Raw genomic sequence first — 24,211 nt, 5'->3', positions numbered from 1 at the left:
TCATAAACTCTGAGCTGCGTGAAAAAATGCAGCATCATGCATGAAGTTTTAATACGTACATATACTCTTTACTGCTTAGACACTCCTACAGCCGAGACAACTTGAAGAAATCTTCGAGACCTGGAAGCGCAAACTGCTGTAAGCGAAAATGCTAGCCATCTGTGGAACTATGAAGAGGTGATTATAAACTCGCAAGCAACGCGAAGCAACTGTACTTGTACGTTTGTACATTGTGCCTATTTCTGTGTAGGCCCTACAACTGTTTTTTAATTTCAAAAGTGTTTCCATACATACGTGGAAATGAAATTATTTCGATATTACAGTACAAATACACTTCATGTTTTGTTTCTGTTCCCCCTAGAATGCCGGGTCTGTCAGCTAGTTACTTAATCTAATGCTAGCTGATATGTAATGGAATGGAAGCACTGATTTACCATTACCAGGACACAAACTATAACTGATGCTACTATCCCAAGCGTTTGTTTTCGTCGTTATACACTGACGTGACAAAATTCATGGAACAGTGATTTGCACATATCCAGATGGAGGCAGAATAGCGTGCACAAGATGTAAAAGGGCAAGCATGTGCGGAGCTGTCATTTGTATCCAGCTGATTCATACGAAAAGGTGTCTGACGTGATTATGGCCACGCGACGGGAATCAACAGACGCTGAACGCGGAATGATAGTTAGAGGTAGTTGTATGGGACATTCCATTGCGGAAATCTTTAGGGAATTCAGGAATCCACAGTGTAGAGAGAATGCCGTACTGCCCCTCACCGCGGACCACGCAATGGCCGACGATTTTCACTTGACGAAAGAGAGCAGCGGCGTTGTGTATAATTGTCAGTGCTAACAGACAAGCAACACTGCGTGAAGTAGACACAGAAATGGAATTTTCTCAGCTTGAGAATGCTGAAGGTGCGATCTGTTTTAGTTGCTAAAGAAATTTAACAACCTAGATCGCACAAAATAATTCTTTATTTAGGACAGCCGGTTTCGACAAACTTTGCTGTCATCTTCAGGTCCTAAACCTCACGCCAAGTTGTAAGGTGGTTATAAATACATAAATTATGAAAGGTCTGTCATAACTAAAATATCTAATAATTTAAATCACCTTGTGCAAAAGGCTATGTACATATATACACTACTGGCCATTAAAATTGCTACACCACCTAGAACCGCACGACCACACCGGTCGGCCATATTTCGTTTCTTCAACGTGTAGTGTTCCATTATTAAGTTGAGGTTGAAAATTGGTTCCAAACATGACCTTCCTTTCTGAAATGCAGCTTGATATTCCCTGTATGCCTAACGAATAATTTTTCTCATTTGGATGGTACTGTAATAGTAATAATTTTGTAAATTTTCGGGGGAACGAGCTGTCCATTTAATTGTTTGTGTATGTTTTTCCTCCATTCTTGTGAAATTGCTGGATAACTGGATTTTTACATTCTACTTGCGCTTCTACTGCTTCATATTTCTTTTAGAAACGGATTGCCTGAAACTTCTTTCTTCTAAAGCAGGTCAATTACTTCCACATTTCTGCTGTACATGTCCTTCTCCCGACGGTTTGTGATTTTCTAACACTCGGATTATAGTTTTTTTTTAACTTATTGGCTTCCTGACCTGCTTATTCACCACCTCAATAGTAATGTTAATTACGACGATACGAAATTAACACCCAGTCTTCGAGCGTTGAAAATCTCCGACATGACCGAGAATCGAAACCGGACCTCTTTGCTTAGCAATCCACCTCGCTGATCGAGCAGCTACCAAGGCGGACCATTATTGTGTATATGACCTTCAAATCAGGCGCCGAGCAGATTATACACTGACGGAAAAAAAGCGCAACACCAATAAATAATTAATGAAGAGTAATGAAATTTCGGAAAAAGTTTGTGTAGGAAACATATTTAAGTGATTACCATTGCAGGATCACAGCGTAAGGTAAGTCATTACAAATGTGAAATGCTGTTACACTTATAACTGGTGTAAGCCACATCAATGTTGAATGCAATCATGCAAACAGACATGCATTGTGTTCTACGAGTGTTTGTGTTTGTGGGAAGGGGGTTCCATGCCTGTTACACATGGGACAATAAAAGCTGTTTCCAGTTGAAGCTAAAGTTGTCTTCCGATGATGTCCCATACGTGCTTCATAGGAGACAGATAGGGCGATCGTGCAGGCCAATGCAGTAGGTAGAAATTCTGTAGAGCATGTTGGATTACAACGGCGGTATGTCGGCTGTTCATGATTGGCAGCACGACAGTTTGAATCATCAGACTGACGTACAAATCTGCAGTCGCCGTGCGTGGGATAACCACGAGAGTGCTCCTTCTGTCACACGAAATCGCACACCGGACCATAACTCCAGGTGCAGGTCCACCGTGTCTAGCACACAGACAGGTGTGTTGCAGGCCGGCAACTGGCCTCCTCCTATCTAACACACGGCCATCGCAGGCACCGAGGCAGAAGCAGCTTCCATCTGAAGGAAAAAAAAAAAAAAAAAACCACAGACCTCTATCGTTCCCTCCAATGAGCTCTCGCCGGACACCACTAAAGTCGAAAATGGTGGTAGTTTGGTGTCAGTGGCATACATACTGCAGAACGTCTGCTCGTAGCTGTCCTAGAAGTAAATGATTTGTGACCGTTCGTCGTGTCACTGTGGTACCAACTGCTGCTCAGATTGCTGCTGCAGATGCAGTTCGATGCGCCAGAGCCATACGCTGAAAATGGCGGTTTTGCCTCTCAGCAGTGTTCACCCAGAGCATGGCATTCTGGCGACCGTACATCTTCGTGACCACCGCTGACAGCAATCATGTACAGTGGCTATATTCCTGCTACGTCTTTCTAGAATATCGCAGAAGGAATATTCAGCTTCTCGAAGCCCTACTGCACGATCTCGCTCAAACTTAGTGAGGTGTTGATAATGGTGTATTTGTCGTCCAAAGGCATTCTTGACGAACATCAGTCTTAACGGTAACTAACGCTCACGCCCGTGTATTTAAAGCGTATATTTAAAGCAAACTTATTTTGCATCTTCACAGTGGCGCTATTTGGGCCAGTGCGATGCGACTGGGGCAAACCTTGGATAGACATCGTGTTTCAGATGTAGAATGACGCCTTCCAGCTTTCGTTTGTGTCACGCAACTCCTTCTTACAAGGGAACCTCCCCATCGCACCCCCCTCAGATTTAGTTATAAGTTGACACAGTGGATAGGCCTTGAAAAACTGAACACAGATCAATCGAGAAAACAGGAAGAAGTTGTGTGGAACTATGAAAAAAAAAGCAAAATATACAAACTGAGTAGTCCATGCGAAAATAAGCAACATCAATGATAGTCTCAGCTCAGGAGCGCCGTCGTCACGTGGTTAGCGTGATCAACTGCGGAACGAGAGGTACTTGGTTCAAGTCTCCCCTCCAGCGAAAAGTTTTTCTTTATTTTGGCAAAGTTATGATCTGTCCATTCGTTCATTGACGTCTCTGTTCACTGAAATAAGTTTAGTGTCTGTGTTTTGCTACTGCACCGCAAAACCGTGCGATTAGTAGACGAAAGGACGTGCCTCTCCAATGGGAACCGAAAACATTTGATCGCAAGGTCATAGGTCAACCGATTCCTCCACAGGAAAACACGTCTGATATATTCTATACGACACTGGTGACGGCATGTGCGTTACATGACAGGAATATGTTGTCGACCCGCCTAACTTGTACACTTGGCGAATGGGTAAAAACGTTCTTCTACGTTGCCCGATTTAGGTTTTCTTGTGGATGTGATAATTACTCCCAAAAAAGTGATGAAAACATAAGACTTTGTCACATAAACTGCAACAAATGAATCCAACAGTTTCGCAGTCGCTCACTTTCCCCTGTGCTCTGTCAAAACGTATGTTTCAAATTTTTCCGTGTGTAGACCGTCAAATCCTGCCTATGTACAAGCAAATCTGAACATGTCCTGGAATTTTGGAGAGCGAAGTTGATTATGTGTGAGTGCCTGAACTTTGATAATTGTCTGAAAATAAAAAAATTAAACTTTTCGCTCGAACGGGGACTTGAACCTAGAACCTCTCGTTCCTGAGCTGCTCACGCTAACCACGGGACCACGGCGCTCGCAATTTCACGCTCGCCTTTATGTTACTTATCTTACACATGGACTACTCGGTTTGTATATTTTGCTTATTTTTTCATAGTTTCACACAACTTCTTCCTGTTTTCTCGATTGATCTGTGTTCAGTTTTTCAAGGCCTATCCACTGTGCCAACTTATAACTAAATCTGAGGGGGGTGCGATGGGGAGGTTCCCTTGTTAGTGTTACGTTTTTTTCTGTCAGTGTATCTGTGATTTCACTTTCCTGAAAAATTAATCTTTCTTTCAGTTCTTCTGTGCTAATTTTTAAAGAACTTCGCCAGTAGTCTGCATGATAGTTAAAACCTTCTGAATTGTTCGTTCTAAAATAATCCACGTTTCGATCCTTTTGCTGGGAGCTTCTTCAGGATGTTTCGGTGTCCACTATTGCTAGAACACTGTCAGAGATCAGTGTCCACTATTGCTAAACACAGTCAGAGATCAGTGTCGTGATTCCCAGCAGAGGGGTCAAACGTCGGCTATTTCAGAAGCAAACATGACGCGGCCTAACAACGCAGAAGATTATAACTTCAGTGGCAACGACCACGAAATCCTACAGACTTAGCCTCCAAGATGTTGAGTGCTTGTTCTCTGTTTTATTTTCCAAAGCACAGGCTTAAAGTCTAATTTTTCTACAGTACATTCTTAAGCGTTCTCTACAAGTTCGTTGTTTTGCAATTATTCTTCGATACATGTATTCTAGTTACTTCTTATTAAATTTAGAGTTGCCGGCCGGAGTGGACGAGCGGTTCTAGGCGCTACAGTCTGGAGCCGCGCGACCGCTATGGTCGCAGGTTCGAATCCTGCCTCGGGCATGGATGTGTGTGATGTCCTTAGGTTAGTTTGGTTTAAGTAGTTCTAAGTTCTAGGGAACTGATGACTTCAGCAGTTAAGTCCCATAGTGCTAAGAGCCATTTGAACCATTTTGAAATTTAGCGTTGTCATTTCTTATTGCGTTAGCTGTTGATTTCCTGATTTCTCGGAATTATTGGTAAGTTTCCTGCCGTTTCTTATTGCGTTAGCTGCCGACTTCCTCACTCCTAGGAATTATTGGTAATTTTCCCGGTTTTTATTAGAGTATCATATTTTTCACTATTTACATCCACTACGCATACCTTTATCACCTGTCTTTGTTCTATCATCTGTGTTTTATAAATCTTATTATGTGAACTATTTCTTTCCCTGGTTTGGTAACCCCTTAGACTATTTGCTTCCAGTCACTGTTCTTATTTTATAGTTAATGCAGTAATATTTACTACTGTTATGTCAATGTATTAAATTTAAATTAAATATATACCGTACAAATCAGAGATCTATTTAATATGAGCAATGTAATGTAGAATAAAAGTATAATTTAAAAGGACGGATCACACTGAATGACAATAAGCCTATGTCCGGTCCCAGTGTAGGTTTAGTCTGTAATCCTGTCGACGAAAATTTTTCGAATCATCGATCATGAGCAACGCGGTATTTTGAGTGTGGGTAGTGATTCCATTTTCTGCCTTTAGCAAAATCTGCCGGACGTTTATTTCGCCTCCTGGAGAGCACTCCCACTCGCGAAGAGGACAGCTTCAGGGGTTCGCCGAGCCTGCTTGGGGACCAGAGAGACGAGGAGTTTCGTAAGAGGCCGCCACTTTCCTAATCCCATTGCCGGCCCATTAGGGAAGAGGTAAGCAGCGGCGGCGGCGGCGGCGGCAGCGGCAGTAGCAATCCGGATCGGGACCTACAAGTTCCAGCACTTAACGGCCGCCACCGAGTAATTTAAACTTGCACGCGCGCGCGCGGAGCAGGTGTGAAATTGAAACACAAGTTTCGCGTCTGGACGGAATTAAGTGATTGTTCCGCCCACATGGGGCTGCAGCTGCTTTCGGTCGCACATCTCACAGGAATGCAGTACTGCTCTGCAATTACGTCTGAATACGTCGGCGTGAATCACACGGACTGCAGCACAGCTTGGAGCGAGAGAGAGTTGTCTTAAACCTTACCGCTGCCTCAACACCTCTTCCTACTTGTCTCTTTTTGTTTCTTCAAGTCAAGATCTACTTTGCACGTTTCGAGAGAGTATTCAATACATTTCCTTCTTTTCATCTTCTCTACATAATGTCCACCAACAGGAACTAACGATTTCGATTCTAATTCCATCGTCTTTCAAGAATATTCGCAGCTTCTTAGGGACAAAATCACGTAAGATGTCGACTGTACTTTAGCTGATCATGATAGCTTAACGTTCTACATCAGAAAATTAATTCTGTTCTGGTTACAAAATAATCAAATGGATCTCAGCACTATGGGGCTTAACATCTGAGGACATCAGTCCCCTAGACTTAAAACTACTTAAACCTAACTAACCTAAGGACATCACATACATCCATGCCCCAGGCAGGATTCGAACCTGCGACCGTAGCAGCAGCGCAGTTCCGGACTGAAGCACCTAGAACCGCTCGGCCAAAACGGCCGGCCTCGATTCACAGATTGTTTGTGTTACATCGAACCAAGTCGTCAAATGTAGGGTGTCTTCTTGGATCGCTAAACAACATTCAAACAAATCGTATTAGTGTGTTTTATTACAAATGGTAAAAATTACAATAACTTTGTTCATTACACAGATGCGTCGCAAGCAAAGGGCGACATGCTAGATAAGCATTGTTCTTCAATATAAACTATCCTAAGTCACTGCTATACAAGTCTCTAGTCTTGATGCTACTCTTGTACTGGGCGGCGACCAGTCGGGCGCGACGCTTATGTCCTCTTCACATAGGGGCCGCTGCTGTCGCGTTGTCGTCCTGGACAGGGGTCTGTCAGCGTGCGATTGGCTGACTTAATCTTCACAGCCCTCTCTGCTCTAGCGTTCCTGACTGGCGTGCCGGCGCTGGACTTTTCGCCGTAACAGGTTGGTTTGTTGGTTGGTTGCCTGGTTGTTTTCGGGGAGGGGACTAAAAAAATGGTTCAAGTGGCTCTAAGCACTATGGGACTACTTAAACGTAATTAACCTAAGGATATCACTCACAGCCATGCCCGAGGCAGGATTCGAACCTACGGCCGTAGCAGCAGCGCGGTTCCGGACTCAAATGCCTTGAACCGCTCGGTCACAGCGGCGTGTGAGGAGGCTAAACAGCGAGGTCATAGGTCAATTGGATTAGGGAAGGATGAGGAACAAAGTTGGCCCTACCCTTTCGGAGAAATGATCCCGGTAGTTTCCTGAAGCGAGTTAGGGAAATAACGGATAACCTGGATCAGGACGGGAGGACGCGGGTTTGAACCGTCGTCCTCCCGAATGCGAGTCCAGTGTACTAACCACTGCGTCAATATGCAGCAGGATGTTAGAACATATATTGTGTTTGAACATTATGAGTTACCTCGAAGAAAACGGTTTATTGACACACAGTCAACATGGGTTTAGAAAACATCGTTCCTGTGAAACACAACTAGCTATTTATTCACTTGAAATGTTGAGTGCTATTGATAAGGGATTTCAGATCGATTCCGTATTTCTAGATTTCCGGAAGGCTTTTGACACTGTACCACACAAGCGGTTCGTAGTGAAATTGCGTGCTTATAGAATATCATCTCAGTTATGTGAGTGGATGTGTGATTTCCTGCCAGAGAGGTCACAGTTCTAAGTAATTGACGGAAAGTCATCGAGAAAAACAGAAGTGATTTCTCCAAGGTTATAGGCCGTTTGGTCTTACTTATCTATATAAACGATTCTGGAGACAATCTATGCAGCCGTCTTCGGTTGTTTGCAGATGACGCTGTCGTTTATCACGAGATCAAAACAAACTGCAAAATGATTTAGAAAAGATATCTGAATGGTGCGAAAAGTGGCAGTTGACCCTAAATAACGAAAAGTGTGAGGTCATCCACGTTAGTGCTAAAAGGAACTCGTTAAACTTCTGTTACACGATAAATCAGTCTAATCTAAAAGCCTGAAATTCAACTAAATACCTAGGTATTACAATTAATAACAAATTAAATTGGAAGGAACACATTTAAAATGATTTGCGGAAGGCTTACCAAAGACTGCGTTTTATTGGCAGGACACAGAAAATGTAACACACCTACTAAGGAGACTGCCTACACTACGCTTGTCCGTCTTTTAGAAAACTGTTGCGCGGTGTGGGATCCTTACCAGATAGGACTGACGGAGTACATCGAAAAAGTTCAAAAGAAGGTAGCACGTTTTGTATTATCGCGAAATATGGCAGAGAGTGTCACAGAAATGGTACAAGACTTGTGCTGGACATCATTAAAAGAAAGGCGTTTTTCGTTGGGACGGTTCTCACGAAAATCCAATCAACAACTTTCTTCTCCGAATGCAAAAATATTTTGTTGACACCGACCTACATATGGAGGAACGATCACCACGATAAAATAAGGGAAATCATATCTCGTACGGACAGATATAGGTGTTCATTCTTTCGGCGCGCTGTACGAGATTGGAATAATAAAAGAATTGTGAAGGCGGTTCGATGAACTCTCTGCCAGGCACTTGAATGTGATTTGCAGAATATCCATGCAGATGTAGATGTAGATCTCGTTTGTTGTTTCACCGATCCTTTAAGATGGTATGCTTCTTCAGGGAAAGAAGACGTTCACAATTCAGTTACAACGTGATTATTTAAGGTAAAGTTCTGGTAACATACTGCATGAAAAAACGTCCTACCTTTTCTGTGACTGCAACTACGTATTGTGTGGTTTATATCTAACAACTGGTACAGATCGTACAGTTGCATATAATTATCCTCAACTTTTGGTTTAACAAATTATTTCTAAATAATGATAAAATTCTGGCTTAGATAAAGGCAAAGTAGACAGCAAGTCTTCTGCAAGACGAGTAGCAAACCGAATCGCAGAAATTATACTGCTAAAGCAATTAATTCGCTATTCCATGAGGTCTCGAAAATGTGGCTGGAAGACGTCTACGTTTTGCCACGATATTTTGGCTGACAACCATTTAGCCACCTTCACGTGCATTAAATTCATAGAGCAGTCTTTTTTTTTTTTTTGGTCATCAGTCTGCTGACTGGTTTGATGCGGCCCGCCACGAATTCCTTTCCTGTGCTAACCTCTTCATCTCAGAGTAGCACTTGCAACCTACGTCCTCAATTATTTGCTTGACGTATTCCAATCTCTGTCTTCCTCTACAGTTTTTGCCCTCTACAGCTCCCTCTAGTACCATGGAAGTCATTCCCTCATGTCGTAGCATATGTCCTATCATCCTGTCCCTTCTCCTTATCAGTGTTTTCCACACATTCCTTTCCTCTCCGATTCTGCGTAGAACCTCCTCATTCCTTACCTTATCAGTCCACCTAATTTTCAACATTCGTCTATAGCACCACATCTCAAATGCTTCGATTCTCTTCTCTTACGGTTTTCCCACAGTCCATGTTTCACTACCATACAATGCTGTACTCCAGACGTACATCCTCAGAAATTTCTTCCTCAAATTAAGGCCGGTATTTGATTTTAGTAGACTTCTCTTGGCCAGAAATTCCTTTTTTGCCATAGCGAGTCTGCTTATGATGTCCTCCTTGCTCCGTCCGTCATTGGTTATTTTACTGCCTAGGTAGCAGAATTCCTTAACTTCATTGACTTTGTGACCATCAATCCTGATGTTGAGTTTCTCGCTGTTCTCATTTCTACTACTTCTCATTACCTTCGTCTTTCTCCGATTTACTCTCAAACCATACTGCGTACTTATTAGACCATTCCGTTCAGCAGATCATTTAATTCTTCTTCACTTTCACTCAGGATAGCAATGTCATCAGCGAATCGTATCAATGATATCCTTTCACCTTGTATTTTAATTCCACTCCTGAACCTTTCTTTTATTTCCATCATTGCTTCCTCGATGTACAGATTGAAGAGTAGGGGCGAAAGGCTACAGCCTTGTCTTACACCCTTCTTAATACAAGCACTTCGTTCTTGATAGTCCACTCTTATTATTCCCTCTTGGTTGTTATACAATATGTACCCGTCTCTCCCTATAGCTTACCCCTACTTTTTTCAGAATCTCGAACAGCTTGCACCATTTTATATTGTCGAACGCTTTTTCCAGGTCGACAAATCCTATGAAAGTGTCTTGATTTTTCTTTAGCCTTGCTTCCATTATTAGCCGTAACGTCAGAATTGCCTCTCTCGTCCCTTTACTTTTCCTAAAGCCAAACTGATCGTCACCTTGCGCATTCTCAATGTTCTTTTTCATTCTTCTGTATATTATTCTTGTAAGCAACTTCGATGCATGAGCTGTTAAGCTGATTGTACGATAATTCTCGCACTTGTCAGCTCTTGCCGTCTTCGGAATTGTGTGGATGATGCTTTTCGAAAGTCAGATGGTATATCGCCAGACTCATATATTCTACACACCAACGTGAATAGTCGTTTTGTTGCCACTTCCCCCAATGATTTTAGAAATTCTGATGGAATGTTATCTACCCCTTCTGCCTTATTTGACTGTAAGTCCTCCAAAGCTCTTTTAAATTCCGATTCTAATACTGGATCCCCAACTCTTCTAAATCGACTCCTGTTTCTTCTTCTATCACATCAGACAAATCTTCACCCTCATAGAGGCTTTCAATGTATTCTTTCCACCTATCTGCTCGCTCCTCTACATTTAGCAGTGGAAATCCCGTTGCACTCTTAATGTTACCACCGTTGCTTTTAATGTCACCAAAGGTTGTTTTGACTTTCCTGTATGCTGAGTCTGTCCTTCCGACAATCATATCTTTTTCGATGTCTTCACATTTTTCCTGCAGCCATTTCGTCTTAGCTTCCCTACACTGCCTATTTATTTCATTCCTCAGCGACTTGTATTTCTGTATTCCTGATTTTCCCGGAACATGTTTGTACTTCCTCCTTTCATCAATCAACTGAAGTATTTCTTCTGTTACTCATGGTTTCTTCGCAGCTACCTTCTTTGTACCTATGTTTTCCTTCCCAACTTCTTTGATGGCCCTTTTTAGAGATGTCCATTCCTCTTCAACTGTTCTGCCTACTGCGCTATTCCTTATTGCTGTATATATAGCGTTAGAGAACTTCAAACGTATCTCGTCATTCCTTAGTACTTCCGTACCCCACTTCTTTGCATCTTGATTCTTCCTGACTAATGTCTTGAACTTCAGCCTACTCTTCATCACTACTATATTGTGATCTGAGTCTATATCTGCTCCTGGGTACACCTTACAATCCAGTATCTGATTTCGGAATCTCTGTCTGACCATGATGTAATCTAATTGAAATCTTCCCGTATCTCCCGGCCTTTTCCAAGTATACCTCCTCCTCTTGTGATTCTTGAACAGGGTATTGATTCTTGAACAGGGTATTCGTTATTACTAGCTGAAACTTGTTACAGAACTCAATTAGTCTTTCTCCTCTTTCATTCCTTGTCCCAAGCCCATATTCTCCTGTAACCTTTTCTTCTACTCCTTCCCCTACAACTGCATTACAGTCGCCCATGACTATTAGATTTTCGTCCCCCTTTACATACTGCATTACCCTTTCAATATCCTCATACACTTTCTCTATCTGTTCATCTTCAGCTTGCGACGTCGGCATGTATACCTAAACTATCGTTGTCGGTGTTGGTCTGCTGTCGATTACGCAGGTTAAACTTGAAGAACCGCAAGAAGTTCGCTCCTTGTATTCTACCAAATAGGTGCTTAATTAACATTTATACAGTAATTTGTAAAACCGATAAAAATATCTGGCCATTTCGATGATATCAAGGAAGGAATCAAATCAAATACTGAAAAACTACAGGAAGAGAGACAATGCGGAACATCTCATCATGAAATCAAGTATAGCAGTGAGTAAAAAGGAAAGGGATGGGCTGGCTGGTGTGGCCGAGCGGTTCTAGACGGTAAAGTCTGGAACCGCGCGACCGCTATTGTGACAGGTTCGAATCCTGCCTCGGGCATGGATGTGTGTAATGTCCTTAGGTTAGTTAGGTTTAGGTAGTTCTAAGTTCTAGGGGACTGATGACCTCAGAAGTTAAGTCCCATAGTGCTCAGAGCCATTTGAACCATTTGAAAAGGATGGGCGGTCAACACACTCCCCATAACGGACACTAATGACAGTTGGAAGAGGGCTTAATATAATATAAACACAAACATCTCACGCAAACCAATACAAAACCTAATCACAGAAACGCAGCACAAAATAAAAGACTATGTTAGTTTGGAAAACCCAAATTTCATTCTCAGTTTAATAAGGGAACTGGTTGCATTAAAAGGCAAAATATAGTCAGAGCGAAAGAGACCCACAACCGTAAAATATAAACAACAAAACTAAACATTTATAGAGTAGGACATGAAGCTGTAAGAGCATGAAGTAATCATCACCAAGGCAGTGAGCGTGGATTTTCAAATCCAAAGTTATATTTGCCGAAGAAATTCAAACGATCTTTCCTTAGTAAAATAAATAAATAAATTGATAAAAAGTTCTTGTATGAGAACGATGCATCAGTTTATAGTTTCCATAAATCTCACTTGAAGAAATTTAACGTATATTCAAAGCAACTGCCATGAAGCTGTTGATTAGCGAAATGTGGAAAGGACGAAACGCATCTATTGCCGGCAGAACAATCCTAATGCTGATAGTCATTCAGTGCACATTCAGTTGCTAGTGTGTGTTAGCGCTGCATAAATTTTAGCTGCATGTCTCTCATAATTTACTGTTCGTTTTCAGTGGCGTATTTTTTTCTAACATTTCTATTTTCTTTAAATTTTTAATCATGTTTGCAAATACAGATCATGTGGATTTGTCACGATCAAAACGTCGTTCAGCTATACAGTCGCACCGCTCTAAAAATTTACGATATTCGCTATAGTTGTAAGCCATATCCACACGTTTAACTGTATTACACATTCTGAAAGTGTGAACAGTTTCGCAAAGAAATTCCCCTCTACAACTGGACCTATAACAGACACAGGTAAACACACGACACACATTGTGTTCATTTGGTACAATAGAAAGTCCACTTCTGCCGACGGTGGGACGTTGGTTTCCGACAGGATGACAGTTTTCTCGTCCTGGATGCACCACTATATACGTAATTGTCATTGAAAAGCTGGGATATCGCAAGCTGTGTGCAAGGTGGGTTCCGAAAGCCGCAAAGAACATGAAGTGGCTGAGTATTTTCAGACCACAATCGACAAGTTACGGATGATTCTTTTCCTGACAAAGTTACGGTGAATGAGACATGGGTATCATACATCAATGCAAGAAGGAAACAATAGTTAACAGCCACATCAGCGATAAATTTCAAGTGATCCTTACGGTCGTGTCGAAATGTTACTGCTAGCGTTTCCTGTGAAGAAAACTGCGGTTTTTCTTCTTGTCAGTATTACGAAATGTGGGTCAACAGTTCCGTTGGGAAATTTTTGACCCCTGAATTTACCTACCCCATTTCGCCCCCCGTTCCTTTTCTTGGAACAGTCACTTGGAGAACAATGGACTGAAGGTAGCGAGCAACTCTAAACCTCTGTTATCGTTAGATCAGTTTCCAGGTGGAAACTTACGCACAGAGGGGTTGAAGAACCTGTTGTGACACTGCAAAATGTTCTTAAAAGGAAGGAAGGAAGAAGGAGGGTAGACCAGATTCAACAAACCATCGGAATCGAGGTCTTTAGAGTCAGAACATAAGCTCGAATTGCCTCAAGGATGAGGAAGGAAATCGGACTTGGCCTTTCAAAGGTACCATTCGGGCATTTTCCTGGAGTGATTGACGGAAAACGATATTGTCGTGCCTGTGTTATTCCGCGTTACGACGCAAAGTTCCTTTGGAAATGCATGCTTGTCCAAAGGAAGAGGCATTGCGGCAACTACAGCCCTTATGAAATACATTTAATGTATTCGCAGTTGCGACTATGGACAGCATTCAGCTGTAGATTGGAACGACAACAATGAAAATTTATGCTGCACCGGGAATCTAACCCAGATTTCCCGCTTATTACGAGCTGTCACCTTACCATTTGGCTATCCTTGGACGACTCACGGCCGTACCCAAACTTTCTTATGTCGTCAACCACGGAAAACCTAAATCTGGATGGCCGATCGCGGGTTTGAACAGTCAACCTTCCGAACACGAGCCCAATGTGCTAACCACTGCGCCAAATCGGTCAGTAAGTGCTTAGAAATGGTAAAGGGAAGTAACTTCGAAGGAAACATTTACCAGCGAATATATTTTTTATGACCGGAAACACTTGTCTTTTGACTACTCCTGGCAGATACGTGCAACCTGGCGCTGAGCGTCTGTGGGAAGAGCCTGTTGAGAGAACGGGCGTCCAGCGTGGGCGTGATGGTTGTGGGCCGCGGCGCGGCCTTCCTGCAGACCGCAGGGCGGAGGAACGCGACCGCAGGACATAACCTGTGGTCAGCCCCTCACCCCACCGCACCGACCCCAGGGTCCGCCCTCCGGCCGCCGCTGCCTCCGCGCCGCCGCCCAAGGTCCACATTCGTAGGCAGCCTGGAGGCGCTCCACACACACCATGAGTTTCCAACACTAGCCGTGTCTCATGCTAGTTCCATCGTAGCTGACATGAGCAACCAAGCTAACAGGGAAAAATCGCAACACCAACAAATAATTAGTGTAGAAAAATGAAATTGTGGGAACATATTGGTCTATGAAACACATTTAAGTGATTAATATCACATCATTGTTGTTGTTGTTGTTGTTGTTGTGGTCTTCAGTCCAGGGACTGGTTTGATGCATCTCTCCATGCTACTCTATCCTGTGCAAGCTTCTTCATCTCCCAGTACCTACTGCACCCTGCATACTTCTGAATCTGTTTAGTGTATTCATCTCTTGGTCTCCCTCTACGATTTTTACTTTCCAACATGCCCTCCAATACTAAATTGGTGATCCCTTGATGCCTCAGAACATGTACTACCAACCGATCCCCTCTTCTAGTCAAGTTGTGCCACCAACTCCTCTCCCCAATTCAGCTCAATACTTCATCATTAGTTATGTGATCTACCCATTTAATCTTCAGCATTCTTCTGTAGCACCACATTTCGAAAGCTTCTATTCTATTCTTGTCCAAACTATTTATCGTCCATGTTTCACTTCCGTACATGGCTACATTCCATATAAATACTTTCAGAAACGACTTCCTGACACTTAAATCTATACTCTATGTTATCAAATTTCTCTTCTTCAGAAACGCTTTCCTTGCCATTGCCAGTCTACATTTTATATCTCCTCTAGTTCGACCATTATCAGTTATTTTGCCCCCCAAATTGCAAAACTCCTTTACTACTTTAAATGTCTCATTTTCTAATTTAATTCCCTTAGCATCACCCTGCTTAATTTGACTACATTCCATTATCATCGTTTTGCTTTCGTTGTTCATCTTACATCCTCCTTTCAAGACACTGTTCATTCCGTTCAACTGCTGTTCCAAGTCCTTTGCTGCCTCTGACAGAATTACAATGTCATCGTCGAACCTCAAAGTTTTTATTTCTTCTCCATGGATTTTAATACCTACTCCGAATTTTTCTTTTGTTGCCTTTACTGCTTGCTCAATATACAGATTGAATAACATCGGGGAGAGGCTACAACCCTGTCTCACTCCCTTCCCAACCACTGCTTCCCTTTCATGTCTCTCGACTCTTATAACTGCCATCTGGTTTCTGTATAAATTTTAAATAGCCTTTCGCTCTCTGCATTTGACCCCTGCCACCTTCAGAATTTGAAAGAGCGTATTCCAGTCAACATTGTCAAAAGCTTTCTCTAAGATCATAGGTTAACGTAATTGCGAGATAAGCCATTGCAAATGTGAAATGTTGGCACAATAGTAACAGGTATAACCGTCAGAATGTTGATTTCAAGGATGCACATTCCGGATGTCAGTTTGTGGGATGCAGTGTCACGCCTGTTGCCTTTGGTCGGTCAATACAGGGGCGGTTGCTGCTGTTTGTGGATGACGCTGGAGCTGTATTCCGTGATGTCCCTAATGTGCTCGACTGCGGACAGATCTGGTGTTCGAGCATGCCAAGGCAATACGTCGACTTTCCGTAGAGCATTCTGGAATACAACAGCGATTTGGGGGCGAGCATTGCAGAACACGCCCTGGAATGCTGTTGATCAATAGCAGCACAACAAATTCAATCACCAGATTGACGTACAAATCTGCAGTCAGAGAGCGTGAGGATAATCATGAGAGTTATCCTACTGTCATACGAAATCGCACGCCAGATCAAAGCTGCAGGGGTAGCCAGTGTGTCTAGAACGCAAGTTGGTTGGAGACCCTAAATTGGCCTCCTCCTAACCAATACACTGCACCGAGGCAGAACCTGCTTTTAACATTATTCGGAACATTTTACCTTGCTTCTATTGGAAAGTCAGCGGTTATCAGAAAAGTTAAATTTTTTATGTAATATAAAAGTGCCGGGCAACGGCCTTGCCACAGTGGATACACCGGTTCCCGTGAGATCACCGAAGTTAAGCGCTGTCGGGCGTGGCCGGCGCTTGGATGGGTCACCATCCCGCCGCCACGTGCTGTTGCCATTTTTCGGGGTGCACTCAGCCTCGTGATGCCAATTGAGGAGCTACTCGACCGAATAGTAGCGGCTCCGGTCAAAGAAAACCGTCATAACGACCGGGAGAGCGGTGTGCTGACCCCATGCCCCTCCTCTCCGCATCCTCACCTGAGGATGATACGGCGGTCGGATGGTCCCGATGGGTCGCTTGCGGCCTGTAGACGGAGTTAGTTAGTAATATAAAAGTGCCAACCGCAAAAAAATTGTTTATTTGTTTACTGGTGACGGGATTCGCCCACTGTTATGGCCATCATCAGCCGCTTACTTTGTGAAAAGAGTAACCTGAATGTACTTAGACGAATGTAAACCAGAAACACAATAGGTACAAGTTGATGTACTGCGTTTCCTTCTGTGCTTCTAGTTTACACTCCTCTAAGATTAGATTAGATTAATTATTCATTACATAGATCCATAAAAGAGGGAATCCTCCTGGGTGTGGAACATGTCCGATAAACACATTACAAAAAATTTAATTAGAAAAACTTGAGTTTCATTAATTTCAATGACCCTCAGTCAATAAACAGTAAAATTATGTACATGAATTAAATTTAAACTTCTAGTATTTACAGGTTTAATACTTACATCTGCTTTCATTAAATCTATCATTCTGACATTTGCTAGTTTCTTGGCTATTACAACCAAGTATTATCAAAACTTAAAGTATATTATTCATTTCAGTGATCCTCAATTAAGAACAGTCAGATTATGTACAAGATTTAAAATTAAACTTCCACTATTTACAGACTTAAGACTTGCAACTGCTTTCCATACATCCATCATTCACACAGTAGGTAGTTACTTGGCTGTTACAACCAAGTATTGTCAAAAATTAAAGTATGATACATTTTCATTAAAATGGTCTAGTGCACTTGTTGAGAAACTCATGGATGGAATAGGAGTCGGCCACCAAAAATTATTTTAAATTATATTTAAATTGTGCCTTGTCTGAAACTAAACTCTTAATGGTTGCTGGTAACTTATTGAAAATATGCGTAGCTGAATACTGGACTCCTTTCTGGGCAAGAGTAAGTGGCCGGCCGCGGTGGTCTAGCGGTTTTAGGCGCTCAGTCCGGAACCGCGCGACAGCTACGGTCGCAGGTTCGAATCCTGCCTCGGGCATGGATGTGTGTGATGTCTTTAGGTTAGTTAGGTTTAAGTAGTTCTAAGTTCTAGGGGACTGATGACCACAGATATTAAGTCCCATAGTGCTCAGAGCCATTTGAACCATTTTTGAAGAGTAAGTGATTTTAAATCTTAATGTATATTGTTCTTACTCCTGGTATTGATACTGTGTACTAAGCAGTTAGTTGGAAAACGAGCTGTATTATTTACAACAAACTTCATTAAGGAATACATATACTGAGAAGCTGTGGTTAATATGCCCAGTTCTTTGAATAGGTTTCGACATGATGTTCTTGGATTTACACTACTCATTACTCTTATTGTATGCTTCTGTACTCTAAAAATTTTTTTCTCTGTTTGTGGAGTTACCCAAAAATATGATACCATTTGACATAATGGAGTGAAAATTAGCAAAATATGCTAGTTTTTTTATATTTATATATCCTATGTCTGACATCATTCACACTGCAAACACAGACTTGTTTAGGCGCTTTAGATGTTTGTTAGTATGTTGCTCTCAACTGAATTTATTATCAAGTTGTAACCCCAAAAATTTTACATTCTCAACTTCTCCTATTTCCATGTCGTCATATTTTATACACACACAAGAAGGAAATCTCTTGGAAGTTCTGAGCTGCATATAGTGGGTCTTTTCAAAGTTTAATGACATTCATATTACTCTCTTCGCAAGAGTAAGCGGTCTGATGATGACCAGAACAGAGGACGATACCATTAAATATATAAACATCTTTATGCGGTTGGGACTACATTAGCGTATAAAAAAATTTTAGAACCAGCTTTCATCAGACAACACAACAGACATCCACCCTGCCTTCCAATGACCTCTCACTTGTTGAGACCGCTTTAGTCGCAAATGGTGATGACTTGGGGTGTGTGGATAGCATGCCACTGGGTGTCTGGCTCGGAGCTTCCCTTGAAGTAAATGGTGTGTAACAGTTCGTTGTGTCACTGTGGTGGCCACTGCTGCTCGACTTACTGTTGTAGATGCAGTATGATGCGACAGAGCCACACGCTGAACTCTATTGTCGTCCCTCATAGTAGTGCGACGTAGACGTCTGTAGCCGCATCTTCTTGTGACCGTACGTTCTCGTGACCACTGCTGCCAGCAGTCATGTATAGTGGCTACATTTAAACCAGATATTTCTGCAGTATCGCAGAAGGAACATCCTGAGTCTCGTAGTCCTATTGGACAACCTCGTTAAAATTCAGTTCGGTGCTGATAAAGGTGTCTTTGTCACCTTAAAGACATTCTTGACTAACATCAACTCTCCACGTCCAATCTCAAAAGAAACTAACGCTCACGACCGTTGCAGTGTGTATTTAATACAAACCTGATTTTAATCCTCTTAGTGGGGCCACTAACAACACTATTATGCGACAGGCGCGAAATATGGACCGACGTCATCTCGCGTATGTAGAAACACGCCTACCAACCTTCGCTTATGGTGGCACAAATCCTTGGTGTTGCAAATTTCCTCCCGTCAGTGTATAATACCCCTCATCGTCGTCATCTTTGAGACTGAAAGTTCTCTGACACATCCGTAACTTCAAATATTAAATTTCTTTCACATGTTCTCTGCAAGTACACGAGGGTATGCTGAAAAGTAGTACCTGTGAATTGTTTATATACAACTTTTAAGGCTTTTTAAATAAAACAAAGACGTTTAACATTCAACACCTTTGTTCTCCATGTCTACATGTTTGCGGACCTCTTCCGCTACAGGGCTCCGAATTCTAACATGGCGGTGTGCAACGTTAACTACGACGGTGCGGAGAAATGCGTGCTTTAATCGAGTTTCGGTTTCGATGAGTTCGTCCACACATGGAATATCATCTCCTCCAGCGTGACAGTGTCAGACAACAACTGAGCACTGTAACTATCCGACGCCTTAGGTTTACTGTCATCAGTCACCCTACATATCGTTCTGACTTGGCCACAATCGATTTTCATCTGTTTACAAAACCTTAAGAACCCTTTCGAGGCCTTCACTGTAACGGTGCAAGCGGAGGTGAGGTTATGGCTCCGTCAACAAAATCAAACACTACTGTGACGGCATCAACAAACTGGTGTCACGTTGGGACCAATGTATTCGTTGCCAGGATGACTTCCTTGAGAAATAGGTATGTTGACATGAACGATAGAGATATAGAATGTTAATAACGTTTGTTTTATTTAAAAGACTTTCAAGGTTTTCGCATTAAAAGATTGGAGGCATTACTTTCCAGCAGGCCCTCCTATATCCATTACCGAGCTATGGATCTTTCAAACGGTAACTGTGTTTAACACTTTCAATAAAAATCGGAGGAAGGAACTGTTTGAGGCTCCGGTACGAGCGAGCCAATGACAATCGAGCGCGACGTTTGGCCACGTAGGTAACGGTTTATCTGGATGAAGGCATCCCGTAACAGCAGACAACTGGAAAGGCGATAAGGCAGCCATTGTGATCGTAACCTTAGGCGCCTTTTGGTATAACACGTCATTCTTTGAGTTATAGACTTGTTTTCGGTTTACAAGAGCAGCTTTTTTCTGTAAAAACTGACACAAACATACAGTCTTATTTCAGCACGTAAATACCGGGTAGCAACAAATAGCATCCGTTATCAGTTTGTAGATTTTTGTTTTCTTAGCACCAGAAAATTACTGTAACTGTTTTTTTTTTTTTCACAAGAAAATGCAGCTTATTATGTTAGCGTGAGTGTGACTTGTAGCATTTCGTTGTTTAATGCTCCGAATTTTTGTACTGTAACTTGTACCATTTCGTTGTTTAGTGTTCAGAATTTTTGTACTGTAACTCACGATTCTTTTTCTTGTATCTGGTATCGTACACTATATTATTACCGTTTCATGTCATGTATATTGGTGAATCCAAATACCTGATTCTGTGGTGTTTCGCAAATATCTCAGATACTTGGCACTACCACAAAATGAAACATTTTGATCACCACTACTGTCAAAAATAACAGAGAAGAGAGAGAGGAATATAAGTTTACTGATGTTTCGCATCCTTAAATGTAGCTTAAATGTAGGTGCTATGACTAAAAGTCCCTAACAAGCTCCTTCAGTTCACTAGAAATTTATTAACCATGCGCCGCCGAGGCCTCGGGCACTGGCATTTCAGTTGCAATATCTTCGTCGTCATATTGTGCACATAGCGAAGGGTGGGTGGCAACCTCAACTGTTAGCACCTCCGAGAGTCTCAACGTGAGAAAATAGTTCAAATGGCTCTGAGCGCTATGGGACTTCCGAGGTCATCAGTTCCCTAGGCTTAGAACTACTTAAACCTAACTAACCTAAGGACATCACACAAATCCATGCCCGAGGCAGGATTCGAACCTGCGACCGTAGCAGCAGCGCAGTTCCGGACTGAAGCGCCTAGAACCGCTAGGTCACAGCAGCCGGCTCAACGTCAGCGTTGGCGCTGCAGCGGCAGGGGAACATAGTTCACCCCCGCGAACTCGAGGTTGTGCCACCTTTGATAAAGGTGCATTAGTGACCGGTTTAGTGTGTGGGCCCAGGTTGTGTATTTCAACGGTTGGAATCCGCATTATCGTCTGGGCGAAGTGAAGCTTCATCTGCTTCTGACTGTGTTGCACAGTCGTCGGATGGTGTCCTTCATTCCTCTTGTGCTCCTTCGGCGATCGTTGCCGACGTGATGAGTCTGTTTCCATGTCAGATGATGGCAAAAAGTCCCAAGAGTCCAGCGTGAACACTCCACCAAGCGAGGTACAGCAGTGGTTAGCACACTGGACTCGCATTTGGGAGGACGATGGTTCAAACCTGCGTCCAGCCATGAATATTTAGGGTTTCCGTGATTTCCCTAAACCGCTTACGGCGAGTGTTGGGACGGTTCCCATGAAAGGGCATGGCTGATTTCCTTCTGCATCCTTTCCTAATCCGAGCTTGTGCTCCATCTCTAATGACCTCATTATCTACAGGATGCTAAAAACTAATCCCCTCCCCCATGAACGCTGCTGTGGACACATTTATGACCCCATTGGCACGTTCATCAGTACATAGCTGTTGAGGCAGGAGCAGGGGCCTCAGCTATCTGAAGAGCATCGCTAGTGCCCATCAGAGGCGGCAACGTGCATACATCGGTCTTGAAAACTGAACTGCACCCATTTCTCAGCAACATGTCCAAGCACCATCCTGTAAGGGAAATAGGCAGACACCACATTATCTATGTGCAGTTCGAAAGGGAATTCGAAAATCTGGATCATCCACAATCCCAGCCCAGCACATCAATATAAAAGTGGCAGAACTGGAGCCTGTTTTTCTCTCTTGAAGAATCCTCTCGCAAACTGCGTCACTGAGATGGCCAAAGTACATCACAGTGTTGACTATGAAAAGGTGTATACCAACAAGTTCATCACTCTCAAAAAAAAAAAAAAAAAGTTCTACTTCAAGAGTTTTTGATCAAGCAAATTCACTCCTTAATCTAAATTTCGGCATCCATTTTCTGTAAGAAATGGTCATTCTGATCGGTGAAAACACGAGCACACGCTAATCGGCCGAACCAAGTAGATAATTACCGAGTGCGCTTTTCGGCAGGAACGTAAACACCACATCTGCGCTGCACCACCTCGAGCCAAATTGTCCGCTTCGGCCAACCGAACATGAATTATGGTCAGACCTAAACTCCCATATTCCATCGTCCATTCGTCAAAAACAGCATTCATAAGATACGTATATTCTAGTCCACAAAGCACGTATTTACTGAGAGTCAAGGGCCTGGTACTGGCTAATGAACACGAAATAACAGTACCTTTGTTGTTAGAAGTACGATGCAGTATTCCTTCGTACATTGTGAGGGCATGCTCAAGACAGGAAATGAGAGATAAGAAAACGTATCTCAGTTGCTTCACATGACTGGCCATGCACCCAGTGTGTGATCATCACATAATACATGTCGCCCAGTTCAGTTTATTCCAAATTCCATAACATTACATTTTACTTGTACTGCAGTATTTGGCTGAAATAACTGTCTCTTGGCAAACCAACAAGTTTCAGTTTTGGTAGCTCTCAGTAATTAACCAAATATATTACAAGGTGTCTTATATTCTGTCATCCTACTGGATTAAATTTCAGCAAATCCTGTAGAACTGCGTTATTTTTCACTCTTGTAATATGTCAGTTTAATTTATTGTCCCATATTTAATCATTTATATTGAAAGTTTTCAGTTCCATTCAAGTACCTCGAAGAAAAACGATTTATTGACTCATAGTCAGTACGGATTCATAAAATATCGTTCTTGTGAAACACAACTAGTTCTTTATACGCATGAAGTACTAAGTGCTATCGACAGGGGAATTCAGATTGATTCCATATTTTTAGATTTCCAGAAGACTTCTGACGCCGTTCCTCACAAGCGTCTTCTAACCAAACTGCGTGCCTATGGAATATCGCCTCAGTTGTGCGATTGGATTCGTGATTTCTTGTCAGAAAGGTCACAGTTCGTAGGAATAAACGGAAAGTCATAGAGTAAAACAGAAGTAATATCCGGCGTTCCCAAAGGAACTGTTATAGGCCCTCTATTGTTCCTGATCTATATTAACGACATAGGAGACAATCTGAGTAGCCGCCTTAGATTGTTTGCATATGATGTTGTCATTTACCGTCTTGTAAAGTCATCGGATGATCGAAACGACTTGCAAAATGATTTAGATAAGATATCTGTATGGTGCGAAATGTGGCAATTGACCCTGAATAAAGAAAAGTGTGAAGTTATTCACATGAGTACTAAAAGAAATCAGCTAAATTTCGATTAAGCGATATGTCACACAAATCTGAATGCTGTAAATTCAACTAAATACTTAGTGACTATAATTACAAATAACCTAAATTGGAACGATCACATGGATAGTCTTGTGGGTAGATCAAACCAAAGACTTCGATTCGTTGGCAGAACACTTAAAAGGTGCAACAGGTCTGCTAAAGAGACTGCTTACACCACCACGCATGTCCACCCTATTCTGGACTATTGGTGTGCGGTGTGGGATTCGCATCAGGTGGGACTGACGGATGACATCGAAAAAGTACAAAGAAGGCAGCTCGTTTCGTATTATCGCGAAATAGTGGAGATAGTGTCACAGACATGATACGTGGAGTGGCATTCATTAAAACAAAGGCGTTTTCCGTTGCGACGGGATCTTCTCATGAAATTTCAGTCACCATTTTTGTCCTCCGGTTGCGAAAATGTTCTGTTGGCAGCCACCTACATAGAGAGAAATGATCATCATTCTAAAATAAGAGAAATCAGGGCTCGCACAGAAAAATTTAAGTGCTCGTTTTTCCCGCGTGCCGTTCGAGAGTGGAACGGTGGAGAGAGAGCTTGAAGGTGGTTCATTGAACCCTCTGCGAGGCACTTTGTTGTGAACAGCAGAGTAATCACGTAGAT

The sequence above is a fragment of the Schistocerca nitens genome, chromosome 5 (genome assembly GCF_023898315.1).
Source record: "Schistocerca nitens isolate TAMUIC-IGC-003100 chromosome 5, iqSchNite1.1, whole genome shotgun sequence".
Taxonomy (NCBI): domain Eukaryota; kingdom Metazoa; phylum Arthropoda; class Insecta; order Orthoptera; family Acrididae; genus Schistocerca; species Schistocerca nitens.
This window is presented reverse-complemented; position numbering follows the sequence as displayed.